The sequence below is a fragment of the Bos grunniens genome, chromosome 16, assembly GCF_055505025.1.
Source record: "Bos grunniens cultivar Pamir isolate PY7600 chromosome 16, Bosgru_T2T1.0, whole genome shotgun sequence".
In the NCBI taxonomy this organism is placed as follows: domain Eukaryota; kingdom Metazoa; phylum Chordata; class Mammalia; order Artiodactyla; family Bovidae; genus Bos; species Bos grunniens.
In genome coordinates, this window is record NC_141180.1 from 41395810 (window position 1) to 41417336 (window position 21527).

The 21527-nt window shown below is 39.0% G+C and overlaps 1 protein-coding gene and 1 long non-coding RNA gene across 20 annotated transcripts in view; one reads left to right on the plus strand and one right to left on the minus strand.

Moving 5' to 3' along the window:
• DNM3 (dynamin 3) overlaps positions 1-21527 on the minus strand; it is a 658236-nt gene that overhangs the window by 249152 nt on the left and 387557 nt on the right. The gene's annotated exons all lie outside the window — the stretch shown is intronic.
• Positions 1-21527, plus strand: part of LOC147356694 (uncharacterized) — an 81245-nt gene that overhangs the window by 27906 nt on the left and 31812 nt on the right. The window contains exon 1 of the long non-coding RNA XR_015143476.1: positions 1-21527. This exon is cut by the window's left edge and continues 27906 nt beyond it; it is cut by the window's right edge and continues 28230 nt beyond it. This is a non-coding gene — a long non-coding RNA (uncharacterized LOC147356694).

Consider the following 21527-nt stretch of genomic DNA (forward strand, 5'->3'; position numbering starts at 1 on the left):
CCAGGGGCTTGGAGGAGGGAAGTGGGGGAAAGATAAAATGGTGAAACACAGGGGATTTTTATAACACTGGGACTGTAAGGGTGGATGCATGATATTATCCATTTGTCAAAACCCATAGAATGTACAACACAGGAGTGAACCATAATGTAAACTATAAGCATTAGTTAATAATAATAGTTAACAATACAGCTGATAATCAACCAATATTAGTTCAATTGTAACAAATGTTCCACACTAATGAAAGATGTTAAAAATATGGAAAACTCTGAGTGAGGAAAATGGATATATGGGAACTCCGTGCTCTCTGCTCAGTTTTTCTGTAGACTTCAAACTATTCTAATGTATTCTAAACTATTTTTTAATGTAATTTTATGGTTCAAAAGTAGAATATTTAACAGCCTGATTAATTTTAGGAAGAGTAAGGAAAGAACTCCAGAACACAAGGACAGTAACAGAGATTGTGAATAGGATCTTGATGGGTTAATCAGAATATGCTGTTCATTTGGTAAAGGATGTTCCAGGCCAAAAGAATGAGAACTAGAACAAAATGCTAGAGATGAGTAAATATTTATATATATACAAAAAATTAGGAAAATAATTATACTGCAGAAGTATCTGGAGGCATAATGACAAGCACACTCACTTTTGAGATTAGAATTCTGTTTCTGCTGGTAGGAGGTAACACAAGGCTTCTGGTACCAGGCTCCTGGGATTTTAAATTCCACCCAACATTTACTAGCTGAGTGATTGCAGGCAAGTCACTTAGCCTCTTTGTCTCTTTTTCCTCATCTATGAAGTGAAGATACTAGTTTGTGCCTCAAAAATGTGATTGTTAATTTACATAAAGCCCATAGACCAGTGCTTGGCATGTGGTAAGTGCTATAAAGGTATGAGCTGTTAGCATTCAAAATTACTAGTACTAATTACTAGGTATGTCTTTAAGCAATTCCTTTCACCTTTTGGAGCCTCAATTTACATAACTGTAACCTAGGATGATAAACCATCTCACTTGAGGTGTAAATTGCCCCAAACAATATCAACTTATTCAATAAGCTAATACTGTACTAAGAGGGACAAACTGATGTATTTTAGAAGTGTATAAACACAGAAGGTAAAGCAAAAATATTTGGAGAAATAAAATGAATTTGTATACCTAATCATATATATATTTTATGATATCTGAATAAAGTTCAAGGTAATTTAAAGCAAGAGTACTTCCCCCACACCTACAAAGAAACAGAGACAGAAGGATAAGAATCATAGCTGTTACAAGGAAATGGAAAAAGTGAAGAGCAACAGAATACCAAAAGAAATATTTAGTATGAGTTTTCTTCTCTGGAAAGAAGAGAAAAAAATAGGGAAGAACAGAAAGTAGTCTTCTGAAATTTCTGATAAAAAGACGCAAACTGTCTTCGAGGGCCAAGAATATGGAAGAGAACCTTGAAGCTAAGCCAAGTAATCTGACATGCATGCATTTATAGTCATTTATTAAGACTGTGAGTACTGAGCCAAACATTGTGGGACAAACCAAAAGAAGAATAAAGCTATTATCTGTTCTCAGAAATTATAGTCTCATTGGAGATATCAAATATATACTCAGGGAAAAAAAATTTGGAAGAGTAAAGGATGAACCATGCCTGGAAATGACATCGGTTACTGCAGGGGAGGGAAAAAGAAGGATTTCCAAGGGTGATGTAGGAGATTTTCATGGTAACTGTAATTATCACTTGTAAGGATCTGATGCAATATGTCATAAGGCTAAGATTTTATTAAAACAGGTAGCACTTCTACTCTCCATTCTAAATATGTGTATGAGTGAGTGAGTGAAAGTCGCTCAGTCGTGTCTGACTCTTTGCAACTCCGTGGACTATACAGTCCATGGGATTCTCTAAGTCAGAATATTGGAGTGGAGAGCTGTTCCATTTTCTAGGGAATCTTCCCAACCCAGGGACTGAACCCAGGTCTCCCGCATGGCAGGCAGATTCTTTACAATCTGAGCCACCAGGGAAGTAATATGTGTGTGGGTATGTATGTGTGTGTGTGCTTAGTAAAATTATACACAGTAAAATTACTTTAAAAATAAGTAAAGAGAGAATAAAGAACATCACATGGCTGGTACTGAGTGAATGGTACTAGAAATCACTGGGAGAGTCGTCACTCTGGGCTGCTGGTGAGGGAAAGCAGGTAAGAGAAGAGACTTGAGCAGGTCAGAAGAACAGTAGGATTCTGAGGCAAAGAAAGGAGGAAGAAAAGAAGACCTGCTCAAAGCTAAGACTAGACCTCAGAAAATATAATGACATAAAACTGCTAGGTCCCTCTGGGGAGGTCTTCTGATACTTCAGTGGAGAGGCAGAAATGGAAAGAATTTGAGAATAGATTACAATGCACAGATCTTTGCTCTCTCCATGAAGGTAACTTAAAAAAAAATCACTATCTATCTATTTACTTTTCGCTGCAGTGTCTTCATTGCTGCGTCAGCTTTCTCTAATTGTGGTGAGCAGGGGCTACTCTCTAGCTGCAGATGGCTTCTCTTGTTGTGAAGCATGGGCTCTAAAGCACGAGCTCAGCAGTTGTGGCACATGGCGGAATTAATTCCCTGAGCATGTGGGATCTTTCTGGAGCAGGGATCAAACCTGTGTCCCCTGCACTGGCAGGTGGATACTCTTACCACTGGACCACCAGGGAAGTCCTAGTCCACAGACTTCGTTGTTGTTGTTAGTCCCTAAGTTGTGACACTCTTTGCAATTCCATGGTGCAGCATGCCAGGCTCTTCTGTCCTTCACTGTTTCCCAGAGATGGGTCAAATTCATGTCCACTGAGTCGGTGCTGCTATCTAATCATCTCATCCTCTGCCACCCCCATCTCCATTTGCCCTCAATCTTTCCCAGCATCAGGGTTTTTTCCAATGAGTCAGCTCTTCGCATCAGGTAGCCGAAGTATTGCAGCTTCCGCGTCAACAACAGTCTTTCCAATGAATATTCAGGGTATCATCTTCAAAAAAAAAAAAAGGAGGTATTGCCCCTCCACATTATTCCCCAGAAAAACAGAAATAAGCATGCTCCATTTTATCTGCATTTGGTACTACGTTAAGGGAGGTCAAAAGAAAAGAAGCTATATTTCAGCACTTCAAAGTTTAAAAAAAAAAAAGAAAGAAAGAAAAAAAAAAAAAAAACCAGACACAACAGCAACATCAGAGTCCACATTCCCAAACCCCTGTTCAGCGCTCTAGGTCACGCTGTCTTTCTGGTTTATATCTCCACATTTCTTGGAATTTGTAACCGACATTTAAATTAATTCTTATGGACTCTGCACTTTGAGGTAAATTCGGTTGTAAGCAAAAACAACTTCAAAAGTCCTTACTCCCTTTTGGACCCTGAACACCCAAAAGATGTTCTGTCATCCCCCAAACTCTGGAACATCTTCCCAGAAACTTAGTGCAAGTGACATTTTTGCTTATTCCCATTTTCACTGTAGTTGTTGCTGCTGCTAAATCGCTTCAGTCACTAATTAACAAATTAGGTTTCCTTGATTCTTACATCTTTGTTCTTTTACCTTGCAAATGAGTTTTATTAAGCACAGCCAACTATAAAACAGTGTAAAATTCAACAACTATTCATAATAAGACTACTTGGAATTAAAGCACAGTTTTTATTTGAGGATGGGCCAAATTCCTCAGACCCTTCCAAAAAAATGTGACTTCTAAGATATTTCTACAAGTTTATTATGACAGTGGAAATAATCAATCAATGCTTCCACATTATCTTATTCTTAGTTTCAAAATCAGTTATAAAATCAACTGAGTTAAACTTGATTAAATTATTTAGTAGTCTTTTTTTAATCTACTCTGAAGCAGTGTTTGCAATATGAGAGAACTTTACAAGATGGCTAAACAATTACAATATTCTAGAAGAATGATTCCTAAGAGCACAAACACATTAAAAATCCTCTGTTTAGGCCAGGTTGCTATATTCTGAATTCTGAATACAGTGTGACCTTGCTTCCCTTAGAGACCCTTTGGAATTTGGCTCTCATTTCTGCTTTTCTTCTGCCAAGCATATAGAATGAATTAGGTGAAGGTTTGTTACAAATACACTCCACCCACAATGGTTTCCAATAGAGAGCTGCATGTTTTAAACCAACAGTTTAACTCAAATGTAAAAATGGTTCTGCTTTCAAACTCGAGTTTCCCTTCCCTTTTGAGTCAACCTGCCTTTTTTCTCTTCAGTCCAATTTTACTTCCCAGTGAGGAAATAAAGTTGGAACAAATGTAAACAGGAAACCTAAAGTAAACAGCCTAAATGCCTTTCTGCAGTCTTTTAACTGCAGGTATTCATATACCAAGGGGGCCTTTCAATCTCATTGCTGATGCAAGTAAAGAAGGCATATCAGGAGCTTCCTTTAATATCATTTTAGCTTTGGTTTCCAGAATCTGTCTGAGTCCTCTGAGGCACAGAGCAGGACCCATTGATAGGCAGGCCCCAGAGGAGCTGCTCCTTACGGACTGGGTAACAAGACTCTCCAGCCTCCTCTTTCTGCTCTCTTGTTCCCCCTTTTACCACAACTGCTTCTATTCCAGATGTTTATCGTGCTCTTGCTGTTGTAATTTTCATCTGTTGAGAAAAGCATCTCATGAATTAATTTACTAGGAGATGTGGAGCGTCCAAAGGAGAGAACACAGGTTTATGGTCAGACCAACTAAGGGGTCAGCTCTCAGCTCTACAGTTCATTCAAGGAAGATAGTACTCAGGAGGGTAACTCAACCTCCCTGAAACTTGAATTCTACATTTTTAAAATGGGGGAAACACAAGACGGCAAGCAAAATGCACATGCCAAGAGTATGGCCCAGATTCAGGACTCAATAAATTCTGTGATGTTCTCCTCCTTTTCTACATCCAGGTTTACACCTCCCAGAAGGCTGTGACATATAAAGTAGACAACGTGAAGAGAGCAAGGTTTAACTGGAAACAAAGAATTTCCAAATGAGGGGTTTGGCCCTCAGCATCTAGCCTGGGGAGATGTTCTGGGGTATAGCCATGCTCTCCCCATCATGCTACTTGATACTGTGCTGAGGGTGATATAACAAGGAAGAAGAAACAATTCCCAAAGTTTTCAATTACTAAACAAATTAATTCTAAATTTCTATTTTTCAATGACCAGCTTTCCAATCATGAAAAAAATAAAACAGCTATACCTCTACAGATGGGTTTTATTTTATGCAGTAAGTAGGTTTTAGAAAAACTGTACAAACTGTTATAAATGTAATAACTTTCATATTTATTTTGTGACCACTTTCTTCATTTAATAATTCAGGCTGCTGCTGCTGCTGCTGCTAAGTCGCTTCAGTCGTGTCCGACTGTGCGACCCCAGAGACGGCAGCCCACCAGGTTCTTCCGTCCCTGGGATTCTCCAGGCAAGAACACTGGAGTGGGTTGCCATTTCCTTCTCCAACGCATGAAAGTGAAAAGTGAAAGTGAAGTCGCTCAGTCGTATCCGACTCCTAGCAACCCCATGGACTGCAACCTACCAGGCTCCTCCATCCACGGGATTTGCCAGGCAAGAGTACTGATGCTAAATTTGGACTGCACATCTAAATCCTGCTTCAGTGTGCTCAGGATCATCTCAGGCATTTTAAACATTTTTAATTTTATTTACTTTTGGCTGAGTTGAGTCTTTCTTGCTGTGCAGACTTTTTCCCAAGTTGCAGTGGGGGCTACTCTCCAGTTGCAATGCACAGGCTTCTCACTGCAGTGACTTCTGTTGTTGCAGACCATAGACTCTAGGGCGCTCAGGCTTCAGTAACTATGGCATGTGAGCTGAGTAGTTGTGACTCACAGGCTCTAGAACATAGGCTCAGCAGTTGTGGCAGATGGGCTTTGTTGACCCGTGGCATCTTCCCAGACTAGGGATCAAACCTGTGTCTCCAGCATTAGCAGGCAGATTCTTTATCACTGAGCCACCAGGAAAGCCCAGCTTAAGCATTTTTAACATCCTTTAATAATGGAAGGATTTTAAAAGATTTCACAGAATTGTATATGTTCACCCAGCTCAGTTTATACATAATCTATACTGGAAGACAATGATTCTTTCAACATATTCTTTATACCTATTTCTATATCCATATTAGATTACAACATCTCCCCCTGCATTCTCCTTTTTTCCTTTGCAGGCATCCTGAAAGCCAGAGCAACAGTCACCAAGAAAGATGTTTTCCTTCTCACAGAACAGAACCTTATGGATAAAAGGTTCATACATACATGGATACACATACACATTCACTCACAGATGCACATAGAAAAGAATAAATAGCAAGAAATACTTAACACAAGGCAGCAAATTTTCTGGTTTGGTGGTAGATTCCACCCTAAATATATAATGACACTCCTGTCTAAGTCAGCTGCTGCTGCTAAGTCACTTCAGTCGTGTCCGACTCTGTGGGACCCCATAGACGGCAGCCCACCAGGCTCCCCAATCCCTGGGATTCTCCAGGCAAGAACACTGGAGTGGGTTGCCATTTCCTTCTCCTGGCCTGAACTGTGAATGCCCCTTTCAGCTGATAAGTTGTTGTTTTCGTTTAGTTGCTCAGTAGTGTTCGACTCTTTGTGACCCCATGGACTGCAGCCTGCCAGGTTCCTCTGTCCATGGGATTTCCCAGGCAAGAATCCTGGAGTGGGTTGCCATTTCCTTCTCCAGGGGACCTTTCTGACCCAGGGATTGAACCTATGTCTCCTGCATTGGCAGACGGACGCTTTACCACTGAGACACCAGGGAGGCCCCATATGAGAACAGGAGAACAGACTTCTCTTAAGTTATGAGAATGTTTCTGTACGAGTGCTTGAAATAAACATTTCTCTGATCTCAAAAGTCATTTTTAAAAATCTCTCTGAGCTACAAAAGGATTACTAGTAATTCATGCTCATCTTTCTTTCTCATGAAGTGATGGTGAGTTTCCTGATGCCAGGGACTGTGGCAAAATTAACTCTGCATTCCTAGCACATGGCAAAATGCCATTCAAGAGCCTTCTGCACACAGACAGTATGTCTGCCTTCCAGATTCAGCAGTGAACAATAAAGATAAGGCTCCTGATGCCCTGGGTTTAGCACCAGAGAATAAATACACAAATAAACATGTAATTTTATATTGGAATAGTGCTCCAAAGGGGAACAAAGATGCCATCAGAGAGTATGATAAGGGAAATCTAATTTAGACTGGAAGGAGAAGTCAGAGAAAGCTTCTCTGAGAAAGGCCACATCTACGTGGAACCTTAAAGCTTGAAAGGATATAGGCCCTAGAATGAGAAGGAGCACTATTCAAAGAAAAGATGGAAAGGGGGTGGATGTAGCAAAAGTGCAGTCCCTTAATGTGGGGGGAGAGAGGGGTAAGGAAGTGCTCATGAAAGCAAAGAGGTAGGAAGGGACCAGGGTGTGAGGCTCAAATTAAACATTTTCTATGGTCCTAAGGACGACTGGGGCCACTGGAATGTTTCAAGCCAAAAAGTGAAAAGATCTGGGTTTTTGCTTTTAAAAGATTACTCTGCAGTGTGATGAGGTGCAGAGGGAAAGAGTAGAGGGAGACACTGCCAGTGCACCGTGGCCATCTGGATGAGCAATGACCATGGCCTCGGCCAGGCTAGTGGCAATATGGCTAAAAAGAAGGAAGTGGAATCGTGATGTATTTTGAGATAAAATCAGGGCTTAGGGATGAATTACAAAGGATGGAATGAGGGGGAGGATAGAAGATCACTCCTAACTTTTTGGTTTAAACAAAAAACAGATACAGATGGTATTTTCCAGATGAAGACTAGAGCAGGAGCTAATTTAGGTGAAGGTGGCAGGGAAGGGTAGGGAATTTTGCAAGGATGTGACAATAAAAGTAATGACCTTCACAACTTGTGCAGTGAACAGGACAGAGATCCTAATCTCATTATATAGAGAAAATATAGGTGCATAGAAGTCAAGCAACTAATTCAAGGTTAAACCATTACTACACTAAGTGGTACCACTGAGTCAAGAACCCAGATTTCTCTCTTTTTGTGGTTATTCTTGTTTTGAGCACTAATCTCGTCATTCCTACTACACTGCTCTTGGCTTCTCTAACAAGAAGAATGTTTGAATGTGTTACCAAACAATTGTCAATGATTTTAAGCAACTGATGTGTTTCACCATTCTAGTAATTGAAGATTTTATCATTTGCTGGACCAAGCACAACTCTTACTAAATAAATTCATAATGTTTACTATATTTGAAACCCAGAATCATTGTTTTTTCCTTAAACTGTCACAGAAATAGTTCTAGAGTATTTATTCACCAAGTTCTCACTTAAGACATCAAACTTTATGCTAATTTAACTGCTTCAAAAAACTTTGGATAATGTTGTATATTTTCAGCATCATGAAATTATATATTGATAAGCCATATATAAAACCAATATATCTAACTTTCCCAGAAATTATTTGCTTTTGACACATCCAAACTGGCTAACTGAAATATATCACTATCAAGTAGTATGTGGAAATGATCCGGAGGGGAATAACAGGCATGGTATAGACACAATACTATATGTATATATATATAATTACTAAGCAAGTGATCTTCTCCTCCACTTTCCCTCTCTGGGTCCATTACTTCCCACTAAAATCCTGGCATCTGGCACAAGGCAATGCCTTTGCCACCCAGTTCCTCTGGTAAAACAGCTAGGAAGATGGACTAATGCCTTTTTATGGAAACTATACCTAGTAATAATGATATTAAAATTAGGCTTCAAATTGGATAATTGCACAATTGTAATGATATTAGATAATCAATCCTTACCCTCAAAATGGGGCTTCCCTAGTGGCTCAGAGGGTAAAGCATCTGCCTGCAATGGGGGAGATCTGGGTTCAATTCTTGGGTCGGGAACATCCCCTGGAGAAGGAAATGGCAACCCAGTCCAGTACCCTTGCCTAGAAAATCCCATGGACTGAGAAACTGGTAGGCTACAGTCCATGGGGTCGCAAAGAGTCGGACACGACTGAGCGACTTCACTTTCTTTCTTTCTTTTCTATCCTCAAAATGAAGTGTTGATACTACTCTAATATTGAAGCTTTAGAATAGAAATCTGCCGCCCACAGCAGAAACATTGAGAATTGGGATCTTTAATCCTTTCTAAAATAGGGTAAAAGATTGGGTATTTAAAATTTCTCTTCTTTGTTTCCTCTTTCTGAATAAAACAGAAATCCCATCTCAAGATTCAGCCTCATGAGGCTGGGAATTCTAACCCCCAGGGATAGTCTCTGGGAAGGCAGCGAGAGGGGCATGCAGGCAGGAGGTCTTTATGTGCTCTACCTTATGGAGTACTAAACAAGTTCATGATAATTTCATTTCATTTCCATTTTTTTTATGATGCAGAACAAGAGAAAAGCAAGTCTCTGGAGAAAACTCCTTTATTGAAGTTAGCTGGATTTATTGGTGCATTTGGTTATACTTTCAAGGAACTATTTCTTGACATTTAAGTTAAAAGTGTATCTTACTGCTTCACCTCTGGTACATTTAAGATACACAGGACAGTCAGATACCAACATGTGAAGGTTCTTACTCAAAGCACCCCTGCTCTTTAGTTTCTCATATCCCAGCGATGCGAGGCCTAACTTAATTTCATGTCTGCAAGGTCACTATTACCTCCATTTTTGTGTTTTATCTAGTGACCAAAGCATCTTAGACATAAATTCTTTTATTTATTTATTTTTGTTTTGCAGCTTCTCTGGTTGGTCTTAGACTAATAAAACAAACAAACAAAAACTACATATATGTTCTCACACTTCTTTCCCCTTGTAACCAGACTTCACTGCCCATCCTTGAAAACTCTTACATATTACCCTTAGATGGAGTGCATGAAACTGTGGCCATAATCAGGAAGAACAGCCATAAGGCAAATTGATTCATCAGCATTCAATGAGTTAATTAAAATAAAACAAAGACACTAAGGAGATACATGATTATGTTCAGCCTAACTTTGCCTACTTATATTTGGTCAGAGATCACGACTTCTTTCAAATAATCTCAGTTTATTTTTGAAAAAAAAAAAAAATCCTATCTTCAGACAGGATATGGGGGAGGAGTTAAGGGGTGATGTTTTACACATGCACATCTGGATACAGTCCAATTATTTCCCTTAAACATTCCCCCAGTTGTTTTCATTTTGCTTCATGCTTTGGCATTCATAAATTTGCAAGATTAATTGTGTGTCAGCAGTCTGCAGGCCTGGAGTTGGGCATTACTTTAAGAGCAAGACAGCTACAAAACAACTCTATAGAGAAATACATTCACATTTTTAAGAAGGAAAGCACAGACACATATTTCATTTCTGTTTAATATCGTGGCACTGACATTGTACATAAAGAAAGTAGTGTAATCTTTCAGAGAATTGCCCTACTCGCAAGATGTATGTATAAACTCAGCTGTTTTAAAGCATAAGAAAGGATTCATCAACAGTACAAAGGAGAGTTTGTGGCTTGGCATTGTGTGCCTTGTTTTCCTCTGATCATTTTGAAAGGAGTATCAACAGAGTGTGTTCCTTATCTTGGGAATATGCCAACAATTAAAATCACCTTTGTGAAAAAACAAATTTATCTTAGAAATGGTATCTTTTCTAAAAACTATATTTTGAGAAATTTCATGTTTTCAAAACTGTTTTTAGAGACTAAAATATTTCTGTCCCCCAGAATTCATATAATTGAAATCTAATCCCCTATGTGATGATACCAGGAGGTGGGGCCTTTGCAAGGTGATTAGGTCATAAGGGTTGAACCTGGCTCATTGGGATTAGTGCCCTTATAAAAGAGATCCCAGAGAATTCCTTCACCACTTCTGCCACATAGGGACATAGAGGGAAGACAGCTGTCTTTGAATCAGGAAATAGGCCTTACCAGACACTGAATTTTCTGTCTCTTGATCTTGGACTTCTAGCCTGAAGAACTCAAGAAATAAATTTCTGTTATTTACAAACCACCAAGTGGCTTTGGTTTTGTTATAGCAGACCAAACACACTAAAACAACTACTGTACATAAAATGAAACTTGAAACCACTTGCATGATGCTTGGACTTCACAGTCTAGATAATGAGGCAAATGAAGGAAGGTCTGTGTTCCTCAGAGCCTGGCACTACATCTGTACTTGGTAAGCACTCAGTAAATGCTGCCTGACAATGAAAAAATGATTTTTAAATGTTGGTAACTAGACAATGTATCCCTGTTTGATGTAATCTTACGTTATGTACATGACTAGAAAACACAGTGACCTTCTCACAAGTAAACAACACATGCCACAGATGGACAAATTTCTATGCATGTGCATCACTCAGCAGAGTATTCTGGGTCACAGTTCTAGGATTGGTAATATCACTGTGGGAAGCATACGGGCAGCTTCTCTTTCAGTGCTCCACAAAAACATACAACCACTAGAGAAATATGCAGCCTTCCTTTGGATAATAACTAGGGCTCAAATAAGTGGTATGATTTCCCTTCAGGAAACGGAAGGAAACTTTTTATACTCTCCTGTTTTCCTCAGTTATACTATACGAAAAGAAGTCTTGCCTAAACCAAACTATATCCATAATAAATTCAGACATATAAGCAACAAAATTTATTGCAGTTATTGCATTGGATCCAGTTGTCCTTAGACTATTTATCTAACAAAATCCTTTTTATGTAGATATATTTGAAATTCCTGAGAAAATCACACCCCTCCTTTACCCTCCATTTCCTCTGTAGTAAAATGAGGTGAAAAAATCAGGCCTATCTTCTTCACAGGGTGATGGTGAGGTTCAAATGAATGAGATAAAAGCAAAGGTCCCCAAACTTTTTGGCACTAGAGACTAGTTTCATGAAAGATAACTTTCCCATGGACTGGCAGGGGGGATGGTTTCAGGATAACTCAATCACATTATATTTACTGTGCTTTATTTCTATTATTATTCCATAAGCTCCACCTCAGATCATTAGGCATTAGATCCCAGAGGCTGGGAAGCCCAAGACAAAGGATGGCAAGGAAATCAGTAAACCATGAAGTATAAACAGACGTTGGATTCCACAAAACGTCACTAACTATCTCATCCTCTACTCATGGCTCTCTATTTAAAATCCGCAAATATATAATAGCTTATCCTTTATATATATTAGGTTACTAATCTCCAGACTAACTGGGATTAGTTCACATAGATTAATCAGTAACAAGTTTACATATATAAAATTCCTACATGGCAAACTGTCAAGTGTTATGCTGAAGGTGAGAGAGAGCTGGTAAAAGAGACAATGCTGCTTCAAAAACAATGCAAATTTGACTCAGAGACACGATATGATATTGATGCAATTATTGCAGATATGATTATGTGTTAACTAAGCAAAATGATTTGCACTGCCTAAGTTTATATCTAACTAACTGTGGTGCTCCAGCTGTAGATTCACATCTCTTCTCCAAATACATGGATGAAAAGCTAATTAATCTCTCAGAGTCTTAGTTTCCTTACATATAAAAAGATAATAAGTGTTCCTAAAAAGGTCACTGTGAAGATTTAGAGGTGAGATATGAAGAAGTATTTCTCACATAGTAACCCAGTACTTACTAGCTATATCTAGAAAATGATTGAATTCCTTTTTCCAAAACTATGTTGGGAAAATAAGTCCAGAATTAAATAAGGCCACAAACAAATTAAATGCAAATGATTAAATATAGCATCATTGACCGAGAGCCAGACATCCTGGAATGTGAAGTCAAGTGGGCCTTAGAAAGCATCACTACGAACAAAGCTAGTGGAGGTGATGGAATTCCAGTGGAGCTATTTCAAATCCTGAAAGATGATGCTGTGAAAGTGCTGCACTCAATATGCCAGAAAATTTGGAAAAGTCAGCAGTGGCCACAGGACTGGAAAAGGTCAGTTTTCATTCTGATCCCAAAGAAAGGCAATGCCAAAGAATGCTCAAACTACCGCACAATTGCACTCATCTCACATGCTAGTAAAGTAATGCTCAAAATTCTCCAAGCCAGGCTTCAGCAATATGTGAACTGTGGACTTCCTGATGTTCAAGCTGGTTTTAGAAAAGGAAGAGGAACCAGAGATCAAATTGCCAACATCTGCTGGATCATGGAAAAAGCAAGAGAGTTCCAGAAAAACATCTATTTCTGCTTTATTGACTATGCCAAAGCCTTTGACTGTGTGGATCACAATAAACTGTGAGAAATTCTGAAAGAGATGGGAATACCAGACCACGTGACCTGCCTCTTGAGAAACCTGTATGCAGGTCAGGAAGCAACAGTTAGAACTGGACATGGAACAACAGACTGGTTCCAAATAGGAAAAGGAGTACGTCAAGGCTGTATTTTGTCACCCTGCTTATTTAACTTCTATGCAGAGTACATCATGAGAAACGCTGGGCTGGAAGAAGCACAAGCTGGAATCATGATTGCTGGGGAAATATCAATAACCTCAGATATGCAGATGACACCACCCTTATGGCAGAAAGTGAAGAGGAACTCAAAAGCCTCTTGATGAAAGTGAAAGTGGAGAGTGAAAAAGTTGGCTTAAAGCTCAACATTCAGAAAACGAAGGTCATGGCATCCGGTCCCATCACTTCATGGGAAATAAATGGGGAAACAGTGGAAACAGTGTCAGACTTTATTATTTTGGGCTCCAAAATCAACGCAGATGGTGACTGCAGGCATGAAATTAAAAGACGCTTACTCCTTGGAAGGACAGTTATGACCAACCTAGATAGCATATTCAAAAGCAGAGACATTACTTTGCCAACAAAGGTCTGTCTGGTCAAGGCTATGGTTTTTCCTGTGGTCATGTATGGATGTGAGTTGGACCGTGAAGAAAGCGGAGAGCCAAAGAATTTTGCTTTTGAACTGTGGTGTTGGAGAAGACTCTTGAGAGTCCCTTGGACTGCAACGAGATCCAACCAGTCCATTCTGAAGGAGATCAGCCCTGGGATTTCTTTGAAAGGAATGATGCTAAAGCTGAAACTCCTGTACTTTGGCCACCTCATGCGAAGAGTTGACTCATTGGAAAAGACTCTGATGCTGGGACGGATTGGGGGCAGGAGGAGAAAGGGACGACAGAGGATGAGATGGCTGGATGGCATCACTGACTCGATGGACGTGAGTCTGAGTGAACTCTGGGAGTTGGTGAGGGACAGGGAGGCCTAGCGTGCTGCGATTCATGGGGTCACAAAGAGTCGGACACGACTGAGCAACTGATCTGATCTGATCATTTTAATAATGATGGTAAACATAATTAATACTTGGCATTTTTTAACTTTTCAAAGCATGGTTATACCTACAGTTTTATTTTGGTTTCCTGAATGGCACTGTGTGAATACTAACATCACACTGAATTCTCCATCTGATTAAAACCTAGTGGGAGTAACAACCTGTCAAAACTGAGACCCAGCAGGACTAGTCAGAAAAGCTTTGCAAGACCACCAATTACCAAATTCCACTTCATAACACATGAACCAAAGGTCACAGATGACAATCAGGCACCACTAGTAATAGACAAACATTCCAAATTCTAGTCCAGATGGAGGATGCTTTATATTAATGCAAAATTAGAGGTGACAATCTGAAAGTAGACTTCACAAACAAACTATTTCAGCAATCAATCCTCAAACCTAGTTCTATTCAAAGTACACACTGATTACTCTGGTATTTACTATATATCACCCCATAGCTCGAAGTACTCCTTATATCTTGGGCTAGAAGGAGATTCCTATTTTTGCTGTGTTTTATGGACTGTCACATAAAATGATGTAGCCATGCCTAGGCAGTTGGAGGAATGACAGAGTCTGCTGACTCCATTTCATCTCCAGAAGGTCACCCCTTAACCCCCAGCAAACTGGCTTCTATCCCTATCATCATACTGACAATGAAATCCTAAACTTCATCAATGAGCAATTATGACCAAACCCAGTAACTTATTCTTACTTCTCATTTTTACATCCTTAACACTGATTTGGTGCTATAGTAAACCAGGATGTGTTTCTTTCTCTCCTCTCTGTCTTTCTCTGTCTCTTTCTCTCTTGCCACCATCATGACTGGCACTATTCACTGTCTTACTTCTCCAATTGCTTCACCTCTGTTCATCTTTTTCATTCCCAGTCCTTGTGAATTCTCCACAACTTACTGATTAACCTCTTGCTCTTCTCTCTCTTGCCATCTTCACTAGTAGTATGTTTATATGTATATAATGGTACTGTTATACTCTCAGAATTTCACACAGACCCTAATACACATTATGTACTGAATAAAATGAGTTGGCAGGACTGCATTCCTTTTGAAGGCACTAGAGGACAGTCCATTTCTTTTTCTAGCTTCTAGAGGCCACCCACATTCCTTGGTTTGTGGTCTTTTCATCTTCCTCCCAAGCCAGTAAGTAAGGTAGCATCCTCTCTCCTCTCTGACCTCTGTTTCCATCCATGTATCATCTTTGAAACACTGAGTCTACTGCCTCACTCTTATAGGGCCCTGTGATTATGCTGGGTCCACCCAGATATTCCCCATCTCAAAATCCTTAACTCATTCACAAATCACATATACAAAGTCCCTTCTGTCATATCAGATAACATATATGCAGGTTCTGGAGATTAGGGCATGCACATCTTCGGGCTGTGCTGGTAGAGGATGGGGCTTATCATAGTCCATACAGATCAAGCCTGCTACTATATGGGAAGGGATTATACAAGGGTGTGTAGGGAGATCACAGGAGACTGTACCACAAAACCTATCTTCTAACCTACTTTTTCTCAACCTTAAGCATACTTTGATCTTTTCAGCTAGACCTAAGCTTTACCTAGCATTAAAATATATCTTACATATGATAAAGCAGACACTAACAAAAATCAATGGGAGTAGTAAAGGGCATATTGGTACTCACTGTAACATTCTTTTACCTTTTGAATGTTTAAACATTTTTATAATAAAATAGGAGAAAAGTATACCTCAGTTCCCATCTCATTTATGTAGTCTTCTTTCTTACCATTAGTTCTCAGAGGATTTTCTTTTCTCCAGTCTCTTATTTGTACTTATTATGTATACTACTCACTTGGTTTCAAATAACATGCCTTTTCTAACATTAATGATAGTAAATGTATGAACAGATACTTCTCTATGATACTGTTAGTTCTTTAGGAGATAAGGACTGATTCACAGTCAGAATACTGTTACTTTTCCAAAAGTGGTAGTGCTGATCCAGTCATACTCTTTACTGGGTCTCCTGTGTGAGAAATGACAGCAACTTGGAAGATGTCTAAGCAGTCAGTAAAGAGTGTATGGTATTGGAACAGAGAGATTGTTATTATGAACATAATTCCCTGGCAGTAGTCTTATTAGAATGCAGCATGCTTTATGAATTGCATTTGCTCCATATGGAAAAAGACAGTAATTTTTTTGCTTGAAAGACCATGTTCTAGTTCTATAGCTCTTTACATAGTCATTTGTTTGAATGAATATTTATTATATAGGATATTATTTACATGGGCTATAAATAATACATGAATATACTGAACTAAGTTTTAGCTTATTTATACAAAAGATAATAATTTTTAGACTTCCCTGGTGGCTCAGACTGTAAAGCATCTGCCTACAATGCCTACAATGCAGGAGACCCAGGTTCAATCCCTGGGTCAGGAAGATCCCCTGGGAGAACGAAATGGCTACCCATTCCAGTATTCTTGCCTGGAAAATCCCATGGAGGGTGGAACCTGGTAGGCTACAGTCCATGGGGTCGCAAAGAGTCAGACACGACTGAGCGACTTCACTTTCACAATTTTTGAAAAACCCATACTTCTAACAAATTGATGATGATCTCACTATATTCAAGTATCTCTTCCTGAAAGAAAGTAACTTAGATAAATAGCACCTTTTTGAGCCTTGCAGGGATATCTCTTGAGAAAATGCTTGTTAATGTCCATAATGAATACTTATCATAAGTACATTTACTGTTAGAGAATAAACCTGGAACACAGCAATAGCTTTCACCCATTTATGAAAACACAAAACAAAATAAAAACAAAATTATCTATTTGCAGTCTGTGTGCCATCCATAGGAGAGTCTACCAACCTTTCAAGATTAGACATTGCTTTTTCTGGATACTTTAGCATTCTTTCTCTGATATAAGGTAAATTAACATGTAATATTAAATAGTAAGAAAAGAAAACATTAAGCACAACACCAACTCTAAGCATAACACACTAAGAGGTTTGTTCAAAAATGTCAGCCAAGGAAGATAAATCACCAAGGTGTAACCTGTCAGTCCCTTCTAATGCAAACAGTGAAAATCAAGAGTTGGTATCCAAATCTCAGATGCTGCCAAGGGAAAAAAAAAAGTGTTTTCAGTCTCAAATCTTCTCCGTTCACTTATGGACACATTTACTTCAAAATAGAGCATATTCATTTAACAATGGACCTACAGTTAAGCAGGAAAGGTCTCAAAACCTTGTATTTAAAACTTAAATGTATGCTCCATTAATTTATATTTCCTTCCTGAGTTAATGGACTCAAGCCCAGGAAAAAAGAAAAAAAAAAACACATTCTATACTCAATCATCAAATTTGTTTAAGGTTCAACTATAGTATTTGTAAGAAAATATTCTGATATTTGAAAGCATAATAGTTTCCCTTCATTCTCTATAGAAAATAAATTATAAAGAATTGCATCATTTAAAATATTTCTAGTCAGTAAAATCAACAGATCTAGTTCTTAGAATGTAAGGTTATGGCACCACTGTTGCCTCAGCATGATTTCAAGTTCAGCATTTAAGATGCTAATTTCCTCTGAGGTATGTGAACTCTAAATACCGCCATGCTAGCTTGGTCCTGGCCATATGATCCAGAAGACTTAAACTGCAGCTATCTCCATTTAAGGACGAGTGGTGGTGGTGGTGGTGGTTTAGTCTCTAAGTCGGTCCAATTCTTGCGACCCCATGGACTGTAGACTTCCAGACTCCTCTGTCCATGGGATTTTCCAGGCAAGAATACTGGAGTGGGTTGCCATTTCCTTCTCCATAAGGATGAGTATATTTTCTATATTCATTTTGTAAATATAAAAGTGAAGGACTAGCAAATGTAATTAATATTAAACCTTTGAATGACAAACATGAATGCTATTAACTATAAACTTTCAACTTTAATACTTTTAATCACAAGTAACCACAGTTTTATTCCTTTTTATTTTACCTTGAAATCATTCCGTGGTATAATACTCTCTCTCTGGTTAGCTTTAGGATTAAAAGCCCTGTCTCTCTTGAGACGAAATTCTGCATTTTGAATTGGCCATCTTTCCCTGGATGATTCACACACTTGTGAATAATCTCAATTTATCCTAAACTAATTATTACCCCTCACATTCCTACTACTTCCTGGATTTTCTTGTTGGTCACTGATACTGCCATTCTGCTGATTTGCTGAAGCAAAAATCTTGGAATCAGCCCTGAGGCTTCTCTCTCTCAGCTCCTTCATCCGATGGCAACAAAAGTTCGTCAGTTCTACAACTTTAACACCTCTCTTCCTTCCCTTTCTGTTGTCACTGTCAGTGCCGTAGTTTGGGCATCCATCATCTTTCACACAAATAACATTCACTTCTTAAACATTCTCCTTATGTTCAGTTCTCCCTTCACTGCAATCCATCTCCCACACATCTACTAGAAGAATGTCTCTGACACACACTTTGTTTTCTTGCTCAACCCCTTCAAGTGTTCTCCTCCACCTATAACCATGGCTTATCATCATTTTACATGCATCACTGTATCCTTTTCTATATCGCATCACACAATCCACAACTCAGCTTAAAGCAGACAGACGTCAGCAGAATAGCATGTATTCACAGATGTAGCAAAAATGAAAAAGTGACGTCTTAGAAGCCGACCTCTGAAGGTGGTCTTCCTCACTGAGCAGCAGGAGCACACAAGCTATGAACCACTTACCAGAAGGAATAAGTTTCAGCTCTTTAGCAGGCTCCCTACCCTGCTCCCCTTTACATTCCACACAAGTTTCCCATCATTCTTCTCAAGGCACCCTGTTTATTTCTTCAACAAATATTTATTCATTCATAAATAGCAGGCACCTCTTATTTGCCAGGCTCCAGGTGCTGTTCTCTAGTCATGTGTGAAGTTCCCTGAACACACTCTTTCATGCTCCCAAGCATCTACACTTGAGAGTATATCTTGTGTCTGGCATACAATTCCACATCTCAGCCACTCTCTACAACAGAGAGAAAAATGCCTTTTTACAGGATTATTTTTTGGCAATACTCTATTTATTTATATCAGTCATCTGGATACAGAAATCAGCACAACTCAAGATGACTACAACAAATATTGGTTAAGTCAGTTTAACAAACACTGTTCAATATTGTCATCAGCCTAATTCTTCTGTGTAGAATTGAAATGAGCACATCTTCCAAAGTATGCTTGCATCTCCTCACTCACCACCAAGGAAAAGCTGAGGTTTGGCAGAGCACTGGTACTACGGTTCACAACTCCTCCAACACTCAACAATTTTAAGTGGAGAATGGCATATAAATAAGAATTGCAGATGAACCTATTTGTAGGGCAGGAACAGAGATGCAGCTGTAAAGAACAGACTTGTGGATACAGCGGGGGAAGGAGAAGGTGGGACGAACTGAGAGACTACCGCTGAAATATATACACTACCATGTGTAAAACAGATAGCTAGTGGGAAGTTGCTGTGTGGCACAGAGAGACCAGCCCCACGCTGTGTGATGACCTAGAGGGGTGGGGCCTGGGGTAGGAGGGAAGTTCAAGAAGGAGGGGAAATATGTATATTACAGCTGATTCACATTGCTGAATGGCAGAAACCAACACAACACTGTAAAGCAATTATTCTCCAAATAAAAATAAATTGAAAAAAATCTAAAAGAAGAAGAACTGCAGAAAAAAATACATATCCAATTTATTTCTCTTCTTCCTACATAGTTACCCCTGCCCGTAAGTGGTAAATTTTGACTCAGGTAACCTCATTCTTATATTCTGCTCATATACTTTTACAACATTAAATTCTATGTTTAAATAAAAAATAATAAATTATTCACTAACATGATTATAAAATGAAAGTGAAGTCTCAGTCATGTCCGACTCTTTGTGACTCCATGGACTGTAGCCTACCACGCTTCTCTGTCCATGGGATTTTCCAGGCAAGGGTACTGGAGTGGGTTGCCATTTCCTTCTCCAGGGGATCTTCCCAACCCAGGAATTGAACCTGGGTCTTCCATATTGCAGGCAGACGCTTTACCCTCTGAGCCACCAGGAAGTCAACATGATCATAATGAATAGAAAAAAAAATTTTTTTCTATTGTTTATATATTTACAGAAAGTCAAACAGTCTAACTTGAATAAGAAGATAATACAGAATAAGGATGAGGGAAAGAAGCAATATCACTAGTTAATTATTACCAGTTATAAACTCTCTTCTCTTTGAAATTATGTGCTATTCCTTACAACTTCCTCTGGACTCAGAGCAATTGGAGGCATGTTCTTTGAGGCACAAAACCAATCAACTTCTATTCTTAGAAGATATGTTGACCAGGACATAGGATATAGAAAGAGATATAGGATATAGAATGATAGATATATATATATCCTATATCGATACAGGATATAGAAAGAGATTATGAATTCAAGGATGGGCAGGAGTTAAGATTCCAGGTGAAAAATAACATGACTATACCCCCAACAGTGTAGAAATATCACCTGTTATACCTTTTTCTAGTTTTAGTTTAGCATAAAATGAAGACAGAGCTGACATGATCCCTAGTAAGTCAGAAATTCAATTTTCCTTCTTGATTACTTGTTACAAAAAGGTATAATGCACCAGCTTTCTTCAAATGTGGACTCTCAGAATTCATTCACGTGAGGGTAGGTGGCCAGATTCAAATGTCCCCTAGCTCTTTCTGCAAGAAAACCAAGTCAAACAAGAACATTACGATGTTTTATTAATGAATTCTAAATAAATCACCCCAATGTGAAAATAGCTACAATAACACTGCTGGGCTTTCTGGTGTCTCAGAGGAAAAGAATCCGCCTGCAATGTGGGAGACGCAGGTTCAATCCCTAGGTCGGGAAGATCCCCTGGAAAACGAAATGGCAATCCACTCCAGTATTCTTGCCTGGGAAATCTCATGGACAGAGAAGCCGGGCGGGCTACAGTTCATGGGGCTGCAAAAACAGTCAGACAAGACTTAGCAACTAAACAACAACGATAACATAATAACAATGACACCATCAATTAACAATGATGTCCTTATATTCCAGGTGCTGTGTTATAAGTTTACATATATTAACTCATTCACATTATAGACATGAAACAGGACCTGCAGAGAGATTAAGGCCCCAGGTCTCACAGTTAGTAAGCGTCAGTCTAGCTCCAGAGTCAGCCCTACTCACCTCTACCCTCCTCCATTAGCTGTTAAAAGCTCAAGTCCAACACACCTGTGTCCAAACAGCAGCTTTGCTGTTTTACTAGCTGTGAGACATGAAGCAAGGT